General features: G+C 43.3%; 1 protein-coding gene across 1 annotated transcript in view; it reads right to left on the bottom strand.

The window, feature by feature from the left end:
- The window catches only part of LOC142250435 (leucine-rich repeat and fibronectin type III domain-containing protein 1-like protein), a 750,715-nt gene that overhangs the window by 102,881 nt on the left and 623,137 nt on the right, over positions 1-24,697 (bottom strand). The window lies entirely within an intron of this gene.

Genomic DNA, 24,697 nt, shown 5'->3' with positions numbered 1-24,697 from the left:
TCTGTTGTTCTGTGCTGGTAGGGTTTCAGGGGTCTCCATCCCAGTCAGTTCCCTGGGTGATGGGGACATAGTCTTCAGAGCCAGGACAGGAGACAGGGCCACGTTGGAGACTCAATCCTGACTACCTTTAAGTCTACCATCAGTATAAAAGACAGCACAGGGACCCCAGTCTTAGGGTCAGCCGAAGAGCCCCTGTATCATTCTTGTCTCCCTATTACAACACCCCAATGAATGTCTTAGGTGCAAAGCTAAAGTACAGACTATTCATGACTATGTCGTATCGCCAGCAGTGCAGTAACGGTTCCACATTTACAGTATTCACAAGTAATCTTTGCCTTCTGCAGCTCGTGGACTCAGATGCTGGTTACAGGCTTTACTTCTGGTTGTGTGATACACAAGGTGAGCACATTCCCTTATTATTTTTATTCTTTGTTATGGGTAAGACCCTATTGCGCTATTTTCCCTCCAGCTTTCTACACAAAGTACAGACTATAACATTCTAATTAACAAGAAGTCAACCACAGGTAAGTCTAATTATTTATTACACAGGTGTCCAGCAGACAGTGTACTTAGCAAAGAAAACTCCTTTCCATTTCAGGCTATGAGCAATAGCACCACATGGAAGAGAAATGTCCCAAAACTGGAGAAAGAAAATAATTTCTTTACTCAAGAAAGATGAATTCTACAAAAGGATCAGCAAAACTTTACTTATCGGTCAAAATACTGTAGCAAAAACAATACAAAACATTAACCCTTTCACCACCCAGCCTGTTTTAACCTACCTGACCAAGCTGAATTTTACAATTCTGACCATTGTCACTTTATTAAAAATTCTAGAATGCCTAAATGTATCCCAGTGATTCTGACATTGTTTTTTTGTGACACATTGTCCTTCATATTATTGGTTAAGATACACTGTGTGCAGAATTATTAGGCAAATTAGTATTTTGATCACATGATATTTTTTATACATGTTGTCCTACTCCAAGCTGTATAGGCTTGAGAGCCAACTACCAATAAGTAAATCAGGTGATGTGCATCTCTGTAATGAGGAGGGGTGCGGTGTAATGACATCAATACCCTATATTAGGTGTGCTTAATTATTAGGCAACTTCCTTTCCATTGGCAAAATGGGTCAGAAGAGAGATCTGACGGGCTCTGAAAAGTCCAAAATTGTGATATGTCTTGCAGAGGGATTCAACAGTCTTGAAATTGGCAAACTTTTGAAGCGTGATCACCGAACAATCAAGCGTTTCATGGCAACTAGCCAACAGAGTCGCAAGAATCTATGGATGGTAGGCTGTTGAGTGTCATCATAAAGAAAGGTGGCTATATCTGCCCATCCCCTGAAATGTTGACTCTGAGCTGCCAGATAATATATTCCCGGATTTGGTAGTGCTACCCCCCCCCCCCCTCATCCTTTCGGTCTTTGTAGCGTCTCGAGTTTAAGTCTGGCTTGTTTGTTCTTCCATATAGCACACGTCTACTTTACATCAGCATCGTTTTTAATTTTTTTTTTGTTAGGACGTTAGAAGGTTTAAATGTTTATCAGCAATTTCTCATTTTTCCAAAGTTACCAAACCTATTTTTTTTAGGAACCACATCACATTTGAAGTGACGTTGAGGGTCGTATATGCCAGAAAATACGCCAAAGTGACACCATTCTAAAAGCTACACCCTTGAAAGTTCTCCAAACCACATTCAAGAAGCTTATTAACCCTTTAGTGTACTTTACACGCTGCGACATCGCTACCGATATATCGTCGAGGTCACATCGTTAGTGACGTACATCCGGCGCTGATAGCGACATCGCAGCGTGTGACACCAAGGAGCGACGATCAACGATCCCAAAATCGTCCAAAAATGTTGATCGGTGACACGTCGCTCCTTTCCTTAATATCGTTGCTGCTGCAGGTATGATGTTGTTTGTTCTTCCTGCGGCACCACACATCGCTGTGTGTGACACCGCAGGATCGACGAACATCTTCTTACCTGCGTCCACCGGCAATGAGGAAGGAAGGAGGTGGGCGGCATGTTACGTCCCGCTCATCTCCGCCCCTCCGCTTCTATTGGCCGGCCGCTTAGTGACGTCGCTGTGATGCCGAACGCAACTCCCCCTTGAAGGAGGGATTGTTCGGCAGTCACAGCGACGTCGCTGACAAGGTATGCTAGTGTGACGCTGCCGTAGCGATATTGTTCGCTACGGCAGCAATCACCACATGTCGCACATACGACGGGGGCGGGTGCTATCGCGCTCGACATTGCTAGCAATCGCTAGCGATGTCGCAGCGTGTAAAGCACCGTTTTAGCGGGTGCTTCATAAGAATTGAAGCAATGTGTAAAGAAAAAAAAAATAAAATTTTACTTTTTCCCAAAAATGTTGCATTAGCCCAAATTTTTTATTTTCACAAAGGTAACAGGAGAAAAGGGACACCAAAATTTGTTATGCAATTTCTTGTGAGCACGCTGATACCACATATCTGGTGGAATACCACTGTTTAGGTGCCCAGCAGGGCTTGGAGGGGAAGCTGGAATAACTAGCAGACATGATGCTGCATTTGCAGAGTCCCTGTTTTTCGTAACCAATGCAACGCCATACAAGTAACTCCATTTTGGAAACTAGACCTCTCAAGGATTTTATCTAGATGTTTGCTGAGTACCTTGAACCCACAGGTGCTTCATAGAATTTTATAACGTTGAACCGTGAAAATACAAAAAACCCATTTTTCCCACAAAAATGTTGCTTTAGTTCCAATTTTTGTTTCACAAGGGTAACAGGAGAAAATAACTCAAAAATGTATTGTGCAATTTTTCCCTGAGTACTCGGTTAGCCCATATGTGGTGGAAAACTACTGTTTGGGCACATGGAAGGGTTTGGAAGGGAAGCAGAGCCACTGGACTTTTCAAATGCAAAATTAGCTGGAATTAATAGTGGATGCCATGTCACATTTGCAGAGCCCCTGTTGTGCCTTAACAGTGGAAAAACCCCACAAGTGACCCCATTTTGGAAACTACACCCCTCAAGAAATTTAATTGTAAGTGTGGTAAGTACCTTGAACCCTCAGGTGTTTCACAGCATTTTATAACGTTGAGCCATGGAAATGAAAAAAAACAAAAACATTTTTCCCACAAGCTTGTTGCCTTTGCCCCAAATTTTTCATTTTCACAAGGGTGACAATAGAAAATGGATTGTGAAGTTTGTTGTGCAATTTCTCATGAGTACATTATCTAAAAGGACACATATTGTCAGACAATATCTGCTAAACATGGCAAAACCCCATATGTGGCTGTACAGTACTGCTTAGCCACACGGTGAGACTCCGGGAGGAAGGAGCGCCATTCGACTCATAGAACACTTTTCGGACTACATATACAAAGTCACTAAGTGCCAGAAAAGCAGAATCCTCCTTCAAGTGACCTTATTTTTTTTAAGGGACACCCCTCTGAGAATTTATCTAATTAACAGTTTTATTCTAATTAGTTGATGCAAAAATGAGTACACCCCACATCATAAACTGCCATATTAATAGTTTAAAAAGGTCAAAGTGGTGACAGATCCCTTTTAATGATGTCCACCATGTATGATAAATAATGTGATGTTTTCAAGTTTCATGGATGTGTACCAGACATGTTCATTTTTATATATTTTGCTATTCTTATTACACGATGGTAAAATTATATCTTGGGGTTTGAGTTATTTAGAGGACACCAAATTTACCCTGTTATACAAGCTGCACACTGACACTGTACATTGCATCACAGGGTCAGATCTGCAGTGTTGTCCCATGAAAAGATATACAAATCAGAGAGGGTCTTATATAATTTTTTGCTCTGGGCTTATTTTCAGGGGATGTCTTATATTTTCTCATGAACAAAAACCCACAATCATTCTTTAACAAAATAATCAACATTTATTCAAATCTAATCCTGTCATCACATTCCGGAACATCAACATTTTGTATTAATCCTATTACTGGATCAGATGCACATTTTCTTATCTGATCTGCTGTTCTCATGGTGCAGAACCCGTCCTATAGTGGTGGGTACAGACCAATTTAACAAAGGTGTAAATTACCTGTTTACATTTATTCTCTATGTATTGCTAAGTTTATCCACAAAAGAAAGCAGACACCCCCTAAAAGAATTTCACTTACCAGACCTTAAAAAATTAGAGTTGGCAAGTGAATGGGCTCTCACATACAAATCTGCGTCACTGTCATGTCTCCATGCGTTCTACAGTGGATGGCTCCCCCTGGTGGCTGGAAGCAGTATCACACATGCAGAGTAATACTTGTACTTGATCTGCTTATGAGAACTGCAGTGCAATGTAGCTGGAATGGCGCGGGACCTGACAGTGACTCAGATCTGTGTGTGAGAGCCCATCCACCATCGGCACTTGTCAACTGTTATTGTATGGGGTAAAGGCCCCGTCACACATAGCGATATCGCTAGCGTACGCGCCCCCGTCGTTTGTGCGTCACGGGCAAATCGCTGCCCATGGCGCACAATATCGTTAGGAGCCGTCACACGGACTTACCTGCCTAGCGACGTTGCTGTGCCTGGCGAACCGCCTCCTTTTTAAGGGGGCGGTTTGCGCGGCGTCACAGCGGCATCACTAAGCGGCCGCCCAATAGAAGCGGAGGGGTGGAGATGAGCGGCCGAAACATCACGCCCACCTCCTTCCTTCCTCATTGCCGGCGGCCGCAGGTAAGCTGTAGGTCGTCGTTCCCGAGGTGTCACACATAGCGATGTGTGCTGCCTCGGGAACGACGAACAACCGGCATCCTCAACAATCAACGATTTTTTGAAAATGAACGACGTGTCAACGATGGACGATTTGGTGAGTATTTTTCATCGTTAACGGTCACTCGTTGGTTTGGTGTCACGTCGCTAACGATGCCGGATGTGCGTCACGGAACCCCAGCGATATATCATTATATCGTTATACGTCGTTGCGTGTAACGGGGCCTCAAGTGTGATTTTTTTTTTTTTTTTTTTTTTTTTTTCTCCAAAAATAAAGATTTTTTTCCTCTTTTTCTTTGGTTGTGGGGGTCTATTTTCTTTGGTTGATGTCTGCTTTCTTTGATTAAGAGTCCTGCATTAATTTTTAACTTTTTTAGCTGTTTGGACACTTCTTCATGGAGCCGCACCTAGGGCTTGTTTATTGGAGTGGGGCTTATATTTTAAGCATACTCCAAAAAAGCCCCACAATTCCTACTAGGGCTTATTTTTGGGGAGACAGGGTAATAAAATATTTACAATTTGCAAAGCTTCAGGATTTTTCCATTTTACTTTAATCGGCGAGATATTCACTGTTCTTTATGTGGCAAAATGCAATATAAAAACAAGAAAAAAACAAAAAAAACCTCCGTCACTAGATTCTTTGTTTTGAGATAAATACGGAATTATCCAATGTTTCTTTTTTTTCTTCTGAAGGAAGTGGTGGGGGAATGGGGAAGGTATAATTAATTGGAGGAGACGAAATTGACATCAGTACAAAGGGAGTGATTAATGTCGTATGTGGCGGGGACCGTATTGGACGTCTTTATTTATTTACAAGTCTATTACACGCATTACATGTGACAGCCGTACACAGAAAAAACATTCCCGTAATCCTGGCCCTCGTCTATCTTCTTACGGCTTAGACCGGTTGGTGTAGTTGTATTAATTACAAAGTGTCAGGAGTAGATGATAAGAGTGGTGGGGAGAATTCTGTGATATTGTTTATAAATTTCTAATTTTGGCTAAAAAATATAAAATAAATAATTGGGCAGCTATAAATGTAGGAGGGATGTAGTGCAGCCAGGAATGTGGCGCCATTCATGGGCATTCTTTTGTAAATACATTCTAAAAAAAAAAAATTTGAGAACATTCTGGTGTGATGGTATTTATTTATTTTACTTATATGGCGCCATCATATTCTACAGCGCTTTACAGACATAATCATCATCGTCGTCCCCATTGGGGCTCACTATGTAAATTCCCTATCAATATGTTTTTGGAGTGCGGGAAGAAACCGGAGGGAATCCATGCAAACACAAGGAGAACAGATAAAATCCTTGCACATGTTGTCCATGGTGGGATTAGAGCAGAAAGACCCCAGCGTTTCAAAACAACAATGCTCACCACTGAGCCATTTGGTACAGCTATGTTTTGTATACTGGTCCAATAAATTGCTCTTTTTCCCTCTATCACATGTCCATTAAGCACAGTCTATGCTTGGATCAGAATAACGATCTGCTGGCCTGAGCTAACTATGGAATAGGCAAATATCAGGTAGTTGGCTAAGGTCAGCTACATCCTCTTCCTTCATTTTGCCATTTACTCTTGAGCTGCATCCTCTTCCTCTCCTCTCCCCTTTACTCTACAGCTGCATCCCCTTCCTCCCTTCTCCCCTTTACTCTGCAGCTGCATCATCTTCCTCCTCTCTTCCCTTTACTCTGTAGCTGCATCCTCTTCCTCTCCTCCTCTCCCCTTTACTCTGGAGCTGCATCCTCTTCCTCCCTTTTCCCCTTTACTCTGTAGCTGCATCCTCTTCCTCTCCTCTCCCCTTTACTCTGCAGCTGCATCCCCTTCCTTCCTTCTCCCCTTTACTCTGCAGCTGCATCCCCTTCCTTCCTTCTCCCCTTTACTCTGCACCTGCATCCCCTTCCTTCCTTCTCCCCTTTACACTACAGCTATATCCCCTTCCTCCCTTCTCCCCTTTACTCTGCAGCTGCATCCTCTTTCTCCCCTCTCCTCTTTACTCTGCAGCTGCATCCTCTTCCTCCCCTCTCCCCTTTACTCTGCAGCTGCATCCTCTTCCTCCCTTCTCCCCTTTACTCTGCAGCTGCATCCTCTTCCTCCCTTCTCCCCTTTACTCTGCAGCTGCATCCTCTTCCTCACTTTTCCCCTTTACTCTTTAGCTGCATCCTCTTCCTCTCCTCTCCCCTTTACTTTTCAGCTGCATCCTCTTCCTCTCCTCTCCCCTTTACTCTGCAGCTGCATCCCCTTCCTTCCTTCTCCCCTTTACTCTACAGCTACATCCCCTTCCTCCCTTCTCCCCTTTACTCTACAGCTACATCCCCTTCCTCCCTTCTCCCCTTTACTCTGCAGCTGCATCATCTTCCTCCTCTCTTCCCTTTACTCTGCAGCTGCATCCTCTTCCTCTCCTCTCCCCTTTACTCTGGAGCTGAATCCTCTTCCTCCCTTCTCCCCTTTACTCTGCAGCTGCATCCTCTTCCTCCCTTTTCCCCTTTACTCTGCAGTTGCATCCTCTTCCTCCCCTTCTCCTTTTTACTCTGCAGATGCATCCTCTTTCTCCCTTTTCCCCCTTTACTCTGAAGCTGCATCCTCTTCCTCCCTTTCCCCCCTTTACTCTGCAGATGAATCCTCTTCCTCCCCTCTCCCTTTTACTCTTTAGTTGCATCTTCTTCCTCCCTTCTCCCCTTTACTCTTTAGCTGCATCTTCTTCCTCCCTTCTCCCCTTTACTCTTTAGCTGCATCCTCTTCCTCCCTTCTCCCTTTTACTCTGCAGATGAATCCTCTTCCTCCCTTTTCCCCCCTTTACTCTTTAGCTGCATCCTGTTCCTCCCCTTTACTCTGCAGCTGCCTTCTTTTTCTCATCCCTTTATTGTTTTAATGTCCAGGTCACCTGAAGAAGATCACACTGATATGTGGTCAAGTGACCCTTTTAATGAATTATTCTCATGTTTTTTCTTCAGGAGTGCACTACTCCCAGATCTCTCAGCTTGCTGTTTGCTGGGGGCAGTGCACTCCTGAAGATTTACAGTTTAGACTTGTGGCACAGTTATAGCCTTGGTCCAAACAGTGCACTCTTTGATTTTGCAAACAAAAACAGATTTACCGCTGCAGCATCGGAGGTGCGAAAATAATGGCTGGATCTGCGCTTCAGCAAACTGGCCAGCTTTAGATCAGTGCTAACAAGCTCTATAAAGGACAGATTGTAAGCGCTGAGCACGCTCAGACATGGCTGGTAGTGTGGAATGTTGAGACACTTTTTTGAACTTATTGAGAATGTTGAGATTAACTATTTAATATCTATATCAAATAAGAGGAAGGGGCATGGAGGAGCGGATGGTGATTGTCATAGGTCACACGCTCCCACCAAAGACAGATTTTATCTTGATTGTTTTTCTAATTCTGATTGAACCTTTAAATCTAATTTTCTAATGTAAAACAAAAACCTAGAATTACAAAATATACTTTTTGCCCAGAAACCACCATCTTTATTTTTGACTTTGGATCTTTGGATGATAAAGGTGACAAGATAAAGAAACATAATACAGAATATAATAATCTCTTTACAAGGTTGTGCTGTGGAGAACATCAGCAATTCCGCCATGGCCGATCAAACGTTATATGTCACCAGTCATCACAATAAAGAGTGTCGGTGCTGCCCTGAGTGACAGCGATCACATCAAAGTGACTAATGGCATATGCTATTGTATGGCAGCGACATGCGGTGAATTCCTGCACCGTCCCCGGTTTTCCAGGCTCTGGTTTTTGGCAGCTGTTCCTCAATCCCCGTTTCTGAAATAAAATCCATCACTTATCTCTGCTTCACAAGTAAGACTCCAGGATCAGCAGATTCAAGAGAGCAGCAAAGACGGTGCCATGTAATAGAAACACCTATACGTTGTGTAATCCAACATCTGTTCTATGGTAAGAAATACAGGGAGAGAAACAGATGACAAAGATTGTTCTGCACTGCGGCCTTAAAAGTGAATTGTCAAATCCAAGTCTTGTGAGATGGGGGGTACAGTGGCTATATATGAATATTTACAGTGGTCTGAAGTATATGCAACATATTCTACATACATCCTGCAGCTGCAGCACTTTCTTCCCCCGCCTCACTTTACTCTGCATTTGTATTTCCTTCTTCCTTTAATTCTCTAGCTGCATCCCCTTCTTCCTTTTCCTTCTTTAACTCTGTGGCTGCATCTGTTTCTTCCCCCTCCTCTCTTTACTCTATAGTTGCCTCCCTTTCTTCCTCTTCCTCCTTCAACTTTGTGGCTGCAACCCCTTCTTCCTTCTCGTCCCTTTATTCTGCAACTGAAATCCCTTATTTTAACTCTTAAGCTGCATCCCCTTCTTTCCCTTCCTCCCTTTACAGCTGCATCCCCTCCTCCCTCTCTTTCTTCAACTCTGTGGCTGCATTCCCTTCTTCCCCTTCCTCCCTTTACATAAACTACAGCTCCATCTCCTTCTTCCCCTTCTTCCTTTTACTCTACAGCTGCATACCTTTCTCCCCATCCTCATTTGATTCTGTGGCTGCATCCCCCTTTTCCCTTTTTTCCCTTTATTATGCAGCTGCATCCCCTTCTTCCTCCTCCCATTACTCCACAGCTGCATCCCCTTCTTTCCTCCTTTAACTCTGTAGATGCATCCCCTTCTTCCGTTTAATCTGCAGCTGCATCCCCTTCCTCTGTTTACTCTACAGATGCATCTTTCCTCCCCTTCCTCCTTTAACTCTGCAGCTGTATCCCCTTCTTCCCCTTCCTCTCTTTACTCTGCATATGTATTCCCTTCTCTTCCTCCTTTTACTTTGCAGCTGCATTTCCTTCTTCCCCTTCCTCCTTTAACTCTGTAACTGCATCCCCTTTTCCCCCTTCCTCTACTCTGCAGCGGCATCCCCTTCTTCCCCTACCACCCTTTATTTTCCAGCTTCATCCTCTTCTCCCCCTTTCTCCTCTTCCTCCCTTTACTCTCAGCTGCGTTCCCTTCTCTTCCTCCTTTTATTCTGTAGCTGCATCCCCTTCTTCTGCTTTCTCTCTTTTCTCTACAGCTGCCTTGCCTTCTTCCCCTTCCTCCCTTTACTCTGTAGCTGCATTCCCTTTTCATCCTCCTCTTTTTATTCTGCAGCTACAGCCCCTCCTCACTTTACTCTGTATCTGCATTCCCTTCCTTCTCCTTTTATTCTTCAGCTGCATTCCCTTCTCCCCTTCCTCCATTTATTCTGCAGCTGAATACCCTTCTTTCTCATCCCTTTCTTGATTTAATGGCCACTGTAAAGTGCAGATGCCACTAACTTAGTGTTAAAGCAGTTGATCATCTTTTTGGACAATTTTTCTCTTAGTTGCATGTATTTTTGGCTAAAACTAATTTTTGTGATTGATCTTCATTAAAATTGTTTGCACTGTTTGTCTTGTATAGCCCCTGTATAGCAAGTACATTTGCAGGAGAATTAAGAGAAGGACATTTGCAGGAGGAATAAGAGAAGGACATTTTGCAGGAGGAATAAGGCTATGTGCCCACGCTGCGGAAAATGCGCGGATTTTGCCGCGGATTTCTCGTGGAAAAGCTGCGGATTTCCCGAAGATCTGCAGCACAGCTACTCCCCAGCCATTTCTATGGCATTTGGGAAATGCTGTGTCCACGCTGCGGAATTTTCCGCAGCGGAAATCGTGCGGATTTTCGTCCGGAAAAATCTGCAACATGTCAATTATTGTTGCGGATTTTCTTCTGGATTTTGGCTTTAAAATTGGAAAAAAAAAAAAAATTCCGTACCAAAATCCGCATCAAATCGGCAGCAATTCCACGGTAAATCCGCGGCAAATCCGCACCTATGAAAAGGTGCGGATTTTGCGGAAAAGCTGCGGATTTTGATGCAGAAAAATCCGCAGATACATTCTCCCGTGGACACATAGCCTAAAGGCTACTTTACACGCTGCGATATCGGTCCCGATATCGCTAGCGTGGGTACCCGCCCCCATCTGTTGTGCGACACGGGCAAATCGCTGCCCGTGCCGTACAACATGGCGCAGAGCTGTCACACATACCTGCCTGGTGACGTCGCTATGACCGGCGAACCGCCTCCTTTCTAAAGGGGCGGTCCGTGCGGCGTCACAGCAACGTCACTGAGCGGCCGCCCAATAGAAGCGGAGGGGCGGAGATGAGTGGCCGGAACATCCCGCCCACCTCCTTCCTTCCTCATAGCGGCCGGGAGGCAGGTAAGGAGAGCTTCCTCGCTCCTGCGGTGTCACACGCAGCGATGTGTGCTGCCGCAGGAGCGATGAACTACATCGTTACTGCTGCAGTAGAGAATGGACCCCCATGTCACCGATGAGCGATTTTGCATGTTTTTGCAACAATGCAAAATCGCTCATCGGTGTCACACGCAGCAACATCGCTAATGCGGCCGGATGTGCGTCACAAATTCCGTGACCCCAACGACTCCGCATTAGCGATGTCGCAGCGTGTAAAGCCCCCTTAAGAGAAGGACATTTGCAAGAGGAATAAGAGAAGGACATTTGCAGGAGGAATAAGAGAAGGACATTTGCAGGAGGAATAAGAGAAGGACATTTGCAGGAGGAATAAGAAGGACATTTGCAGGAAGATAAAGAGAAGGACATTTGCAGGAGGAATAAGAGAAGGACATTTGCAGGAGGAATAAGAGAATGACATTTGCAGGAGGAAAAAGAGAAGGCCATTTGCAGAAGGATAAAGACTAGAGGACATTTGCAGGAGGAATAAGAGAAGGACATTTGCAGGAGGAATAAGAGAAGGACATTTGCTGAGGGAATAAGAGAAGGATATTTGCAATATAGGAATAAGAGAAGGGCATTTGCAAGAGGAATAAGAGAAGGATATTTTCAGGAGGAATAAGAGGACATTTGCCGAGGGAATAAGAGAAGGATATTTGCAGGAGTAATAAGAGAAGGATATTTGCAGGAGTAATAAGAGAAGGATATTTGCAGAAGGAATAAGAGACGGATGGCTTAAATGGGGTAAATGTACTGTAAAATTGGTAATTCATGTAGAATACAAATATTTACTAAATCAGAAAGGTCAGGAGAGGCGACAGGTCAATTTTACATGGAGAACAGTATCATTTATTTAGGCACTGTACACAGAGCACAGGGCGCCTCCGAAGGAGACGTCTACAGCGACTCTGAGAACATACGACCTATTTTTCGCCCATAACAATTTTCAGCTTCACTCCATGTCCTCGTATGAACCCAACTTAATATTCCAGAGATTAAACATCTATTTCTGCCTGATCATCGTCACATAATGAAATATTTTCCAAGCGTCCTACAAATATAAGTAAAGTCTACGCAGAATTTATGCATCGTCCTGCCTCACTTATTAATCAGCGCCGATCAATACCACATTCCCATATGAAGAACGGGCTCGTCCTAATTACCTCTGCCCCGCGGGGAGATATTAGTCTCTTTTCAAAGCTTTTTTTTTTTATTTATTAGACTTTAGTTTATTAGATGCACCAGCAATTAATTTCACACTAATTGCTAATCCGCTGCATTCCCCCTTATTTCTTCAGCTATGATATTAACAGATAGGATTCCGACCGGCAAGTAATTAATAAATGTGCTGTGGATATTAATTTGTCCTCCTGTCCCGCCTGCTCTGCCCTTTTTCTCCTTGCTGGAAAGTCTCGGAGTCGGTAAACTGCAGTGTACGGTGATGTATTTCCTTTCTCACATTACTCGGTACCACTACAGCTGGGTGTCTGTTTCACCGTGTACTTATGAAATGTCACCACTAATGGATTGCAATCCCACTGAGACCTGCATTTACCATAATGCTGCTTTTTTACATCACAATAAAAAAAAAAACACAGTCTAACTGTAAAATCCCATTCGGTTTAGTGGTAATGAGCCAAAATAATGGATTCCAATTTAGTTCAATGTTTCCGCTAAGTGATAGCCAAAATGGAGCTCCTTATCTGTAGCGCCCCTGAAGCCATCAGGGAGCTACAAGGTACTGCATCCCTACCAGGATGCAGGGCCTACCCCCTAGGGACCCAGAAGACCTGTGCCGGTAACAACGAAACACTCCAGATAATCCCTGTTTTTTCCCCAATATCCCCCATAGAATGGTACAAGGCTAGGGTCGGACCAATGAATGGCCGCCTAGAGGTGGAGCCAGTCCAGTCCATTAGACCACCAGGTGGGAGGGGCAGACTGGGGGTAGACAGTGTGAGAGAGAGAGTAGTGTGTCGGTGACAGTGAAAGAGAAAGGAAGGACTGTCAAGAGTGTAACAGTGACCTGAGGGCCCAGGTGGTTGGCTGCCGGTGGAGTACGGTGGAGTACTCCCGGAACCACGCACCAAAGGGGTACAGAATCCTAGGTCAGGAAAACGCTCTAGGCAGACCTGATAAAATCTGCACAGTGAGAGGACCATCAAGTAGCTCATTGACCTTGAAGTTCGGGACACAGTAGCAACGGGAGAACTGGGGACAGGATCAGAGGCTCCAGCCCCACAGGGTTCACGCTACTGTGACGCCCTGGACTAGCCAGGTAGTAACAGGTAGGCCCTTACACAAACACCTTCCCCCCTTAATAAGGTTACAGCAGCCAACCTACAAACCCTTGTCACCTCCCTCAGGGTTTGATGTTCACACCAGGTGGCGGAGCCAGGCGGTTGGCCACGCCCTCCAACGAGTACACAGGCCCTGAGGCAGGAAAAACAGTTCAGTTCCCCGTGGGGAGCACAGTGTTAGATCAGTCTGTGTAGTGAAGTGGAGTGGAGTTCAAGTGCAGACCTGTGTCCAGGTCTGACACAGTCTAACACCAGGTGTCTGGGTTGGAGCCCAGTCACCTCTGGCAAGGAGGCAGACAGTGGTGGCCGCCTGCAGGAGCTTGGATTACAGCCGGTGGAACCGTATGGGACCGGGACCGGGTAGTGGCCCGCCGGTACCGAACCGGGGAACCGATTGGAAACTAGAGCACCAGGAGGGGTACTCAGACCCAGTACGAGGCCCAGAAACCACTGGACCGAGTCGAATCCACTGATTGAGGACTGGACTTTAGGTCCTTTCCCACCTAAGACCCGACTGAAGACAACAGCCCAACCATAGGGATATAAAGCCACCGCCCAGGCATCGAGATCCCACGGGCCAGCGTCTGCGGGCAAATGGGCTCTACCGGCACACACAAGGCTGGGGAGCGGACTACCGTTGCTCAGGCATAGGAGTCATCATTTCTACCAAAAGTGAGGTGCAGGAGAAAGGCGGAAACCACCGACCTGAAAAGGGGAAAAGCACAGTCGGCTGCGGGCACCGTCCATCATCTTGTTTGGTTTATCAGCGACTCCAGCGTGTTTATAATAGTGATTACATCAGTGCCTGCGGGTCACGCACCGCGCCGCACCGTACTGACATGCAAGCACGCATCCATTCCCCCGCCTCAGCAACTCCCTCGGGCCCCCGGGACCATCATCCTCCTACCCACGGAGGGGTTAACACCAAGCTGCGCAACACCGTCCCCCGGAGCCTAGTCAATGGCAGCAGTGGTGTCCATCCATTCACCACAAGCCGTGGGTGGTGTCACGAACTTAATTCCCAAACAACTGCGGCCCCGGCCGTGGACCTCCCCACCGAATGCCACCCCTCACGTAGCACCAGCATCCCCCTTTCAGAGCGAGGTGACCCCCCTGGGTCCGGGAGGAGCTCGAGCCACCCACCAGAAACGAGCCCGGATCCGAGCGGCTCGGCTATGGCCAAGCGCCGGGAGGTACACATCCGTCATACGGACTGCTGTAGAAGACAACCAGGAGGGGACCCACAGCCACTCCAAGCCACGGGGACCCACCAACCAAAGACAGGTGCAGGGGAAAGAAGCCACCAGGTCACTGAACTGGCACTGGGACTAAGGGGACTGCGGTTGAGACCAGCCGGCCTCGGGGGACCAAATACCAGCTTACTGTGAGTAAAGGAACTAGTTAGACTGCCCCTTGTGTGGCCTACCTTCTTTCAACACCCATCTACCTCACCTACCCTCTGGGGCCCGGCCCTGCTTGCAGAGGGCCTAACATCCAGGCTGCCACTAACACCAGCCCCAGTAGTGAAAACTGTGCAGCGGCGGCTCCATCCACATAGCCGCAAACTGCAACTGGCGTCAGGTGTAAACTTTATTCAACAATCCCCTGTAAATATATCCCTTTTTCAAAAAGCACCCAGGTCACAGAAATGGGCAATGGCCACCAAAGTGACATTCCCCAGTTATACACTGTCCGGGACCGATTACCCCATAACCCTGGGCTATATCACAATAAAAAAACACCACAGTTTAACTGTAAAATCTCATTCGGTTTAGTGTTAATGAGCCAAAATAATGGATTCCAATTTCGTTCAATGTTTCCGCTAACTGATAGCCAAAATGGAGCTCCTTATCCACGATGGAAGGACATGGGTCAGTGTGCCGTGCTCGGGAAAAAAACCTGGATCTGATTTTTACACTTAGTCGGGTTCAGATTTTAGCTTTTTTTAGGGGTGAGTGCAAATGGAAGATTTAGGCAGCACTTATAGGATAAAGAGTCGCTCCAGATGTCATACTCTAAAATTAGGTATTTTCAAAGTTATGTTAATCATTAGATGTGACTAAAAATGGTTGTATAGTACAAAAACACTATGTGATGATGTGGGTGTTTAAAAGACAGACAGATAAAGTAATAGATAAATAGATTTATTGATAGAGACAGATATGAAAGTTTTGCCTTGGCAGCAGCTGCTTGGCATTGGGCGCTAAAGTTGAGATTGCTGTCCACCCTCTCCCCAGGCTTTTTGTCAATGATAGCTTTAGTTAATGTTTTACTATTTAGTACATAATTATACATTTTGTTTCCCCTGCCCAAGTGCATAACCTTTTATATATCTAAATTAAATTTAATTTGCCATTTATAGGCTCAAGTCCCCTGCTTACATAATTTTCTTTGTAATATTTAGTTATTATCCTCTGTTTTGATTACCTTGCAAATTTTATCATTTGCAAATATGAAAATTCTACTCTGTATACCCTCCACCATATCATTAATAAATATGTTAACAAAGAGGGCCCAATACTGACCCCTGTGGTGGCAAACTGTTAACTGTGACCCAATCAAAGTGTGTTCCATTAAATACCACCCTCTGTTTTCAATCACTGAGCTAACTGGTAACCAACATATTTTTGTTCCCTACTAATATTGTTCTTATTTAGTGAGCAAACATTTTATGTGGTGCCGTATCAAATGCCTTTGCAAAGTCCAGATATATAAACTGACCCTGGTCCAGTCTAGAAGTACTTCTTTATAGAAACTGATGAGGCTAGCTTGACAAAACAAATCTCTTATACACTTATGATGGGTTATGAGTTTATTGAGCAACTGCATCTAAAAAATCCTTGGGCTCATATAGATAGATTTTCTCTACATCTGAGAAAAACGGTCCTATTATTGTCATCAGACTCCGATCAGAGTTTGAGCAGAGTGGCATCAGTTTTTCTTGGAGGTGGAGAGAAAAAGAAAGAAAAAATGTCTCCACCTTCTCCATTCTGTCAGTCCGTACTCAAATGTTTTCCCAGTGTAGGTCAATGTTTTTCACAGACCATAAACTGGTCTTGTCAAACGCTTGGATCAAAATTGGACAGATCCACAGCCCCATAGACGATCATGGGTACAAGTGCTATCCGTGAAACTCACGGATAATGCTCGTCCGATATAATCGATGTGCACACAAGCCCTATGTTTAATTATTTGATTTATCTTCAAGGTGCTCTGACTGAGGAGTCCAAACTCAGGATTTGCAAGATGGGAGGCAGAAACATTAACCATGAGCCACAGGCTGTTTGATTATGGGTAAAAGAATTTTCTCAACCTAAAGATCTAAATTTTATTCTTTTATTTTGCAGGAATATTATACTGGCACATAGTGATACATTTCTATATACCAGTGAATATCTACATACCTGTTCATAAAAGGTAATAATAATAGAACAGTCACAGACAGAAACATTATCCATGAGCCACAGGCTGTTTGGTTATGTGTAAAAGAATTTTGTCAACCTAAAAATCTAAACTGTATTTTTTTTTTGCAGGAATATTATACTGGCACATAGAGATACACTTCTATATACCAATGAATATCTTCTGACCTCTTCATAAAGGGTAAAAAAAAATATTAAAAAGTCACAGATAGCAGTGAATAAATACTATACAAATACAAGAGATACCAAGGATAAAAATGATAGATAACATTAATGAATACTCTACATACAATATACAGGAGAAACTGTACATACAATATACAGAAAAAACTGTACATACAATATACAGGAAAAACTGTACATACAATATACAGGAAAAACTGTACATACCATATACAGGAGATACTGTACGTACAATATACCGGAGATCCTGCACATACAATCTACAGGAGATCCTGCACATACAGTATACAGGAGATACTGTACATACAATATACAGGAAAAATTGTACATACAATATACAGGAAATACTGTACATGCAATCCAAGATATACCAAGGATAGAAATGATAGATAAAATTAATGAATACTGTACATACAATATACAGGAGAAACTGCACATACAATATACAGGAGAAACTGCACGTACAATATACAGGAGATACTGCACGTACAATATACAGGAGATACTGCACGTACAATATACAGGAGATACTGCACATACAATATACAGGAGAAACTGCACGTACAATATACAGGAGATACTGCACATACAATATACAGGAGATACTGCACATACAATATACAGGAGATACTGCACATACAATATACAGGAGAAACTGCACATACAATATACAGGAGATACTATACATACAATCTACAGGAGATACTGTACATAAAATATACCAGAGATACTGCACATACAATATACAGGAGATACTGCACATACAATATACAGGAAAAACTACATACAAGATACAGGAAATACTGTACATACAATATAAACTGTATATAAAATATACAGGAGATACTGTGCATACAATATACAGGAAAAACTGTACATACAATATACAGGAGAAACTGCACATACAGTATACAGGAGAAACTGTACATACAATATACAGGAGATAATGTACATACAATATACAGGAGATACTGCACATAAAATATACAGGACAAACTGCACATACAATCTACAGGAGATCCTGCACATACAATATACAGGAGATACTGTACATACAATATACAGGAGAACCTGCACATACAATATACAGGAGAAACTGCACATACAATATACAGAAGAAACTGCACATACAATATACAGAAGATACTGTACGTACAATATACAGGAGATACTGTACATACAATATACAGGAAAAACTACATACAATATACAGGAAGTACTGTACATACAATATAAACTGTATATACACTATACAGGAGATACTGTACATACAATATACAGGATAAACTGTGCATACAATATACAGGAGAAACTGTACATACAATATACAGGAGGTAGTGTACATACAATATACAGGAGGTACTGTTCATACAATATACAGGAGATACTGTACATACAATATACAGGAGAATGTACATACAATACACAGGAGATACAAATAAAATAGATATTAGAAAGATATATACAAATTGTATCTGTGTATAAATAAGATCATATCCAATTAGATGATGGGACGTGATTTATTGATAGCTAAATCTGCCGTCCCTGATTGAGGAACCCACGGAGATACTACATATAGTAGCGGTACTACATTCTTCACCTTACAGTTCCACTGTTTCTGCTCAGTCATTTTATGGACATAAACATTTCCAGAGCGTTAAGAAACAGCAAATAACCACTGTGCTCTAACTCCAGATCTCCGCTGCCATTAATTGGTGTTAATTTAGTGCGCTCTCTCCGATTCTCCTGCAATAATTAATTATCCAATTAGTGAGGTTGCACTGCATTAGTGTCCTATGAATGAGCAGGAACAGGCGGGAGCGCGGCCCGGTGTACGAGATGGATATACTGACATCAGGCACTGGACTGTGGACTTGCTGGATGTAATTGTTTCTGTTTGATTAATATATTAGAAGGTCATTTTGGAATTGAGATTAGAGGACGTGAATGGCGGGATTCATTTAGAAACTCTGCGTCAATGTTTGCTAATTTGGGAACGACTCTGCAGTTACGGGAGGGGGGGGACTGAAAATATAAAGTACGCATTGCCATATCCTGATGTTGCCAGGATAGTCTACAAAATGGACAAAAGTAGTAATTTTGGCAGTGTTCAGGGCCATTTGGGGATTTTGGGGGCCGGGCATGAATAGCCCAAATTTAGTGTTAAAAATTATTTTATTTCTATACCTTCTGACTGATCGAATAAAGGATCTATAAGTCACTAAACAGGACCTCTGTAAGCTACATAATGGAAAACCACCCATCTATACATGAAACTCTGCGAAATCCGTGGTATTAATCCAATATTTATTTAAAATAATAAATTTTATTTGATTTTATCTCAAAACACATAAAAAACACATACAAAAACAATCAAGCAAGAAGTACATAGTATAAGGGTTCGCATGAAAGACAGAACCCAAATAACTTGGTTACATGCAATGTTTGTACACATATATAGAGGTGCAATATAAACTAATTTTTGTTCATATACATTCATATGTTAGCATTAGCAGTAAAGTTTATCCGGACAAAGTGTCCGCATTCCAATGTCAATGAATGCCCATGTACGTTGCAACCTACAGCATTAGTATAGGTTTACATAATAAAACTTTAATTTTATCTCTGCATTTGCATGTAATACTGACCAGTGTTTACTGTCCGTCTGTGTGACCCCAAACGTCCCGATGCGCGTTTCACCTCTTCATCAGGGAACGTGTGAAATGCGCGTCGGGACGTTTGGGGTCGCACAGACAGACAGTAAACAATGGTCAGTATTACATGCAAATGCAGAGATAGAATTAAAGTTTTATTATGTAAACCTATACTAATGCTGAAGGTTGCATGTACATGGGCATTCATTGACATTGGAATGTGGACACTTTGTCCGGATAAACTTTACTGCTAATGCTAACGCATGAATGTATATGAACAAAAATTAGTTTATATTGCACCTCTATATATGTGTACAAACATTGCATGTAACCAAATTATTTGGGTTCTGTCCTTCATGCGAACCCTTATACTGTGTACTTTTTGCTTGATTGCTTTTTATGTGTTTTTTATATGTATTTTGAGATAAAATAAAATAAAATTAATTATTTTAAATAAATATTGGATTAGTACCACTGATTTCGCAGAGTTTCATGATTGAATAAAGGATGTGATATATGGCTTGGGTTTAATGTACCTCCACCATGTTATTTCTACCTCCTAATTTCAGTGTTGCGTTATTTCATAATATATCTTTATAGAAGCTGTGACGTTTTGGATACATAGTTCCAAATCCCCTGTATAATTTTGGTTACCTACAGCCATTACTAGCTGGAACTTACTGTATACCACTATACAATGGCCTCAATAGAAGCATAGTATGCAGCAAGCTCTTCTGCTCCCTCTAGTGGTGGTGGTTGGCAGTCAGCATTTTGTTTTCACAATATGTGAATGCAGAGTTTTATAAAATGCTAAATTTCCAATATATTTTTTATCTTTTCACACCCAGACATGTTGTTTTTTCTGTTACTACCCTTCTTACAAGAGCAATAACTTTTTTATTTTTCTACACATGGCCATTGTAGGGCTTCGTTTTACCATACGATGAACTGAGAAATGTGAAGAAATTCCAAGTGGGATGAACTGATTAAAAGGATGTGATTTTCCATTGTTTTTTTTTTATTTCTGTCAAATAGCCGCAGATTTTTCTGTGGACCGTTTGGGTAATGGTATAAAGTTAAACAAGAAACACTTACTTTGTATTTTAGGCAAAAAAAAAATAATATATTACATTTTTAAATTAACAAAAAAGGATGCAATCATTTGGGCTAATGCAAATGTTTGGGCACCCTTCATGGTTAGTACCTAGTAGCACCCCCTTTCACTAGTATTGCAGCTTGTAAATGTTATTTGTAGCAGCCAAGAGACTTTCAATTCTTTTTTGAGGGATTTTCATTCATTCTGTCTTGTAAATGTCTTCCAGTTCTGTGAGATTCCTGGCTCGTCTTCCAGTTCTGTGAGATTCCTGGCTCGTCTTCCAGTTCTGTGAGATTCCTGGCTCGTCTTCCAGTTCTGTGAGATTCCTGGCTCGTCTTCCAGTTCTGTGAGATTCCTGGCTCGTCTTCCAGTTCTGTGAGATTCCTGGCTCGTCTTCCAGTTCTGTGAGATTCCTGGCTCATCTTCTAGTTCTGTGAGATTTTTCGCTCGTCTTCCAGTTCTGTGAGATTCCTGACTCGTCTTCCAGTTCTGTGAGATTAATGGCTCGTCTTTCAGTTCTGTGAGTTTCCTGGCTCATCTTCCAGTTCTGTGAGATTAATGGCTCATCTTGCATGCTCTGCTCTTTTGAGGTCTAGCCACAGATTTTCAATTATGTTCGGATCAGGGGACTGTGAGGCTATTGTACAACCTTCAGCTTGTGCATTTTGAGGTCATCTATTGCGGATTTTGACGTGTGTTTAGGATCATTGTCCATTTATAGAAGCCATCCTCTTTTCTCCTCTTTTCAACTTCAGTTTTTTCACAGATGGCATTATGTTTGCATCAATAATTTGATGAAATTTCATTAAATCCATTCTTCCCTCTACCTGTGAAATGTTCCCTGTGCCATTGGCTGCAACACAACACCAAAGCATGATTGATCCACCATCATGCTTAATGTTTGGCTAGATGTTCTTTTCCTGAAATTCTGTGACCTTTTTTTCTCCCACACATACCTTTGAGAGTTCTATTTTAACCTCATCAGTCTCCAGGACTTGTTTCCAAAAAGCATCAGCTTGTTTAGATGTTCTTTTGCATACTTATGATGCTAAATTTTATGGTGAGGACGGAGAGGTTTTCCTCTGATGATTGTTCCATGTAGGCCATATTTGTGCAGATGTCTTTGAACAATAGAACAATGTACCACAACTCAAGAGTCTGCTAAATCTTCCTGAAGGTCTTTTGCAGTCACACAGGGGTTCTGAATAGCCTCTCTAGCAATCATACAAGCGGCTCTCACAGAAATTTTGCTGTAAAAATACTTAAATTGAAAAGAAGATGGCTTCTACAATTGGATAATGATCCTAAACCCACTTCAAAATCCACAGTAGAAGTCCTCAAAAGGTGCAAGCTGAAGGTTTTCCAATGGCCCTCACAGCTCCCTGATCTGAACATCATTGAAAATCTGTTGCTAGACCTCAAAAGAGCAGTGCATGCAAGATGAGCCAGGAATCTCACAGAACTGGAAGACAAGCCAGGAATCTCACAGAACTGGAAGACTAGCCAGGAATCTCACAGAACTGGAAGATTTTCCGAGGAGGTGCAATGCATGGAAGATGAGTCAGGAATCTCACAGAACTGGAAGACTTTTCCAAGGAGGTGCACTGCAGTGCATGCAAGACGAGCCAGGAATCTCACAGAACAGGAAGACTTTTCCAAGGAGGTGCAGTGCATGCACAATGAGCCAGGAATCTCAGAGAACTGGAAGACTTTTCCAAGGAGGTGCACTGTAGTGCATGCAAGACGAGCCAGAAATCTCACAGATAAGGAAGACTTTTCCAAGGAGGTACAGTGCATGCACAATGAGCCAGGAATCTCAGAGAACTGGAAGACTTTTCCAAGGAGGTGCAGTGCATGCAAGACGAGCCAGAAATCTCACAGAGCTGTAAGACTTTTCCAAGGAGGAGCAGTGCATGGAAGACGAGCCAGGAATCTCACAGAACTGGAAGACGTTTCCAAGGAAGAATGGACAAAAGAGTTGAAAGACTCTTGGTTGCTAAAAAAAGCGTTTACAAGCTGTGATACTTGCCAAAGATGGTGCTACTAGGTACTAACCATGTAGGGTACCCAAACTTTTGCATCAGCCTATTTTCCTTTTTTTGCTAATTTAAAAATGTAATAGATTAAAAAATATATTTTTTTTCTTAAAATACAAATGAAACGTGTCATCTTTAACTTTATACCTTTCAGAGATCATTGCATCTACAATTTGCTTAACTTTTCACAATAACAGTAATTTTTACCAGGGGTGCCCAAACTTTTGCATGCCACTCTACTACTATATAGACACACTGTACATTAACAGAGGCCAGAAGTACGCCATATTAACCTCCACTGGGTGAATGGAGCTTAACGTCAGCTTTTCCCACTGTATAGATCAAATGTAGGTCTCGGACGCAGCGTGCACCACATGATCGTCCGTGTATTCTTTTTTGATATATTGAAGTCTCCTAACTATTTCATAAGCAAGCATTGTTGACCTTAGGGAGATCAACATATCCACTGCGGAGACACCATCACGTGTTTCTCAACGCAGTGATTCTAGAGCATTGCCCCCTGGGAAGTATGCAAATAAGAAAGCCGCGGAGACACCATCACGTGTTTCTCAACGCTGGCAGGAAACTAGCCAGGTCTTTCACCGGGAAGGAACAACCACGGGAAGGGCAGTCTCCAGTCAAGGAGACCACCTATACCAAACATGGTATCCATCCACAGACAGCCGTTTCGGGGTATTTGCCCCTCATCAGTGTGGAGTAGGAATCTGGCTAGTGGGGGCAATGCCTAGTAAAAGACTACTTAAGCAAGCATTGTTGACCTTAGGGAGATCAACATATCCACTGCGGAGACACCATCACGTGTTTCTCAACGCAGTGATTCTAGAGCATTGCCCCCTGGGAAGTATGCAAATAAGAAAGCCGCGGAGACACCATCACGTGTTTCTCAACGCTGGCAGGAAACTAGCCAGGTCTTTCACCGGGAAGGAACAACCACGGGAAGGGCAGTCTCCAGTCAAGGAGACCACCTATACCAAACATGGTATCCATCCACAGACAGCCGTTTCGGGGTATTTGCCCCTCATCAGTGTGGAGTAGGAATCTGGCTAGTGGGGGCAATGCCTAGTAAAAGACTACTTAAGCAAGCATTGTTGACCTTAGGGAGATCAACATATCCACTGCGGAGACACCATCACGTGTTTCTCAACGCAGTGATTCTAGAGCATTGCCCCCTGGGAAGTATGCAAATAAGAAAGCCGCGGAGACACCATCACGTGTTTCTCAACGCTGGCAGGAAACTAGCCAGGTCTTTCACCGGGAAGGAACAACCACGGGAAGGGCAGTCTCCAGTCAAGGAGACCACCTATACCAAACATGGTATCCATCCACAGACAGCCATTTCGGGGTATTTGCCCCTCATCAGTGTGGAGTAGGAATCTGGCTAGTGGGGGCAATGCCTAGTAAAAGACTACTTAAGCAAGCATTGTTGACCTTAGGGAGATCAACATATCCACTGCGGAGACACCATCACGTGTTTCTCAACGCAGTGATTCTAGAGCATTGCCCCCTGGGAAGTATGCAAATAAGAAAGCCGCGGAGACACCATCACGTGTTTCTCAACGCTGGCAGGAAACTAGCCAGGTCTTTCACCGGGAAGGAACAACCACGGGAAGGGCAGTCTCCAGTCAAGGAGACCACCTATACCAAACATGGTATCCATCCACAGACAGCCGTTTCGGGGTATTTGCCCCTCATCAGTGTGGAGTAGGAATCTGGCTAGTGGGGGCAATGCCTAGTAAAAGACTACTTAAGCAAGCATTGTTGACCTTAGGGAGATCAACATATCCACTGCGGAGACACCATCACGTGTTTCTCAACGCAGTGATTCTAGAGCATTGCCCCCTGGGAAGTATGCAAATAAGAAAGCCGCGGAGACACCATCACGTGTTTCTCAACGCTGGCAGGAAACTAGCCAGGTCTTTCACCGGGAAGGAACAACCACGGGAAGGGCAGTCTCCAGTCAAGGAGACCACCTATACCAAACATGGTATCCATCCACAGAC

The sequence above is a fragment of the Anomaloglossus baeobatrachus genome, chromosome 9 (assembly GCF_048569485.1).
Source record: "Anomaloglossus baeobatrachus isolate aAnoBae1 chromosome 9, aAnoBae1.hap1, whole genome shotgun sequence".
NCBI lineage: Eukaryota > Metazoa > Chordata > Amphibia > Anura > Aromobatidae > Anomaloglossus > Anomaloglossus baeobatrachus.
The sequence above is the reverse complement of the archived record's forward strand: the minus strand, read 5'-3'. Positions and strand labels throughout refer to the sequence as shown.